Source organism: Triticum aestivum, chromosome 3D (assembly GCF_018294505.1).
Source record: "Triticum aestivum cultivar Chinese Spring chromosome 3D, IWGSC CS RefSeq v2.1, whole genome shotgun sequence".
Taxonomy (NCBI): Eukaryota; Viridiplantae; Streptophyta; class Magnoliopsida; order Poales; family Poaceae; genus Triticum; species Triticum aestivum.
In genome coordinates, this window is record NC_057802.1 from 129,038,084 (window position 1) to 129,041,243 (window position 3,160).

Consider the following 3,160-nt stretch of genomic DNA (forward strand, 5'->3'; position numbering starts at 1 on the left):
CTTATTTTGAGTAAGGGTCTATGTAAGAGCTTTGATTTAGCAAATTCCACATACTCAACTATCATATAGTCTTCCATGATTGCTACCACTCAAAGCATATTTTTTGAACAAATAGCATCCATCGAACACAGAGAAAGATAGGGGCTTAATGTTTCGCCTCCCAACTTATTTATCATATAGATAATTGTCAACAATAATAATTCAGGATCAAATATATTTGCATGGCCATATGTGCTTAGATCTTTCTCCACCACATGATGCTTGCCAACTAAAAAGTAGGTTGGAATGAGAAGGAATACTACCGACTCTTGCATAAAAGTAAAAGATAGGCCCTTCGCAGAGGGAAGCAGGGATTGATACGTCCATTTTGCATCATGCTTTTATATCGATATTTATTGCATTATGGGCTGTTATTACACATTATGTCACAATACTTATGCCTATTCTCTCTTATTTTACAAGGTTTACATAAAGACGGAGAATGCCGGCAGCTGGAATTTTGGGCTGGAAAAGGAGCAAATATTACAGACCTATTCTACACAACTCCAAAAGTCTTGAAAATCCACGGTAGTTGTTTTTGGAAATAATAAAAAATACTGAGTGAAGAAAATACCAGAGGGGGCCCACACCCTGGCCACGAGGGTGGGGGGCGCGCCCACCTGCCTCGTGGGCCCCCTAGTGGCCCTCCGGTGCCCATCTTCTGCTATATGAAGTCTTCCGTCCGAGAAAAAATCATAAGCAAGCTTTCGGGACGAGACTCCGCAGCCACGAGGTGGAACCTTGGCGGAACCAATCTAGGGCTCTGGTGGAGCTGTTCTGCCGGGGACACTTCCCTTCGGGAGGGGAAAATCATCGCCATCGTCATCACCAACGCTCCTCTCATTGGGAGGCGGCCAATCTCCATCAACATCTTCACCAGCACCATCTCCTCTCAAACCCTAGTTCATCTCTTGTATCCAATTCTTGTCTCTAAGTCTGGGATTGGTACGTGTAGGTTGCTAGTAGTGTTGATTACTCCTTGTAGTTGATGCTAGTTGGTTTATTTGGTGGAAGATCATATGTTCAGATCCTATATGCATATTAATACTCCTCTGATTATGAACATGAATATGCTTTGTGAGTAGTTACGTTTGTTCCTGAGGACATGGGAGAAGTCTTGCTATTAGTAGTCATGTGAATTTGGTATTCGTTCGATATTTTGATGAGATGTATGTTGTTTCTCCTCTAGTGGTGTCATGTGAACGTCGACTACATGACACTTCACCATTATTTGGGCCTAGAGGAAGGCATTGGGAAGTAATAAGTAGATGATGGGTTGCTAGAGTGACAGAAGCTTAAACCCTAGTTTATGCGTTACTTCATAAGGGGCTGATTTGGATCCATATGTTTCATGCTATGGTTAGGTTTACCTTAACACTTCTTTTGTAGTTGCGGATGCTTGCAATAGGAGTTAATCATAAGTGGGATGCTTGTCCAAGTAAGGACAGCACCCAAGCACCGGTCCACCCACATATCAAATTATCAAAGTACCGAACGCGAATCATATGAACGTGATGAAAACTAGCTTGACGATAATTCCCATGTGTCCTCGGGAGCGCTTTCCTTTATATAAGAGTTTGTCCAGGCTTGTCCTTTTCTACAAAAAGGATTGGGCCACCTTGCTACACTTTATTTACTTTTCTTACTTGTTGCTCGTTACAAATTATCTTATCACAAAACTATCTGTTACCTATAATTTCAGTGCTTGCAGAGAATACCTTGCTGAAAACCGCTTATCATTTCCTTCTGCTCCTCGTTGGGTTCGACACTCTTACTTATCGAAAGGACTACGATAGATCCCCTATACTTGTGGGTCATCAAGACTCTTTTCTGGCACCGTTGCCGGGGAGTGAAGCGCCTTTGGTAGGTGGAATTTGGTAAGGAAAAATTTATATAGTGTGCTGAAATTTACTGTCACTTGTTACTATGGAAAGTAACCCTCTGAGGGGCTTGTTCGGGGTATCTTCACCCCGACCAGTAGTGCAAAGAGTTTCTCCTCAACCTACTGAACCTACTGAAAATGAAAATGTCTACTTTGAAATTCCTTCGGGTATGATAGAAAAACTGCTAGCTAATCCTTTTGCAGGAGATGGAACATTACATCCTGATGAGCACCTAATATATGTGGATGAAGTTTGTGGATTATTTAAGCTTGAAGGTATGCCCGATGATGTTATCAAGAAGAAGGTTTTCCCTTTATCTTTGAAGGGAGATGCATTGACATGGTATAGGCTATGTGATGATAAGGGATCATGGAACTACAAACGATTGAAATTGGAATTTCATCAGAAGTTTTATCCTATGCATCTTGTTCATCGTGATCGTAATTATATATATAATTTTTGGCCTCGCGAAGGAGAAAGCATCGCTCAAGCTTGGGGGAGGCTTAAGTCAATGTTATATTCATGCCCCAATCATGAGCTCTCAAGAGAAATGATTATTCAAAAAATTTATGCTCGACTTCCTGACAACAATCGCACCATGCTCGATACTTCTTGTGTTGGCTCTTTTATGATGAAGACTATTGAATTCAAATGGGATTTATTGGAAAGAATTAAATGCAACTCTGAAGATTGGGACCTCGACGAAGGTAAGGAGTCAGGTATAACACCTAAGTTTGATTGTGTTAAATCTTTTATGGATACCGATGTTTTCCGTAAATTTCGCACTAAATATGGACTTGACTCTGAGATAGTAGCTTCTTTTTGTGAATCTTTTGCTGCTCACGTTGATCTCCCTAAGGAGAAGTGGTTTAAATATCATCCTCCCATAGAAGTAAAAGTAGTTGAACCTATTAAAGTTGAAGAAAAGACTATCACTTATAATGATCCTATTGTTCCTACTTCTTATGTTGAGAAACCACCTTTCCCTGTTAGAATAAAGGATCATGCTAAAGCTTCAACTGTGGTTCGTAAAAGCAATATTAGAACCTATACTCCTCCTGAGCAAGTTAAAGTTGAACCTAATATTGCTATTGTTAAAGATCTCTTGGCTGATAATATTGATGGGCATGTTATTTATTTCTGTGATGAAACTGCTAGAATGGCTAAACCTTGTGCTAAAGATAAACATAGACCTGTGGTAGGCATGCCTGTTATTTCTGTTAAGATAGGAGATCATT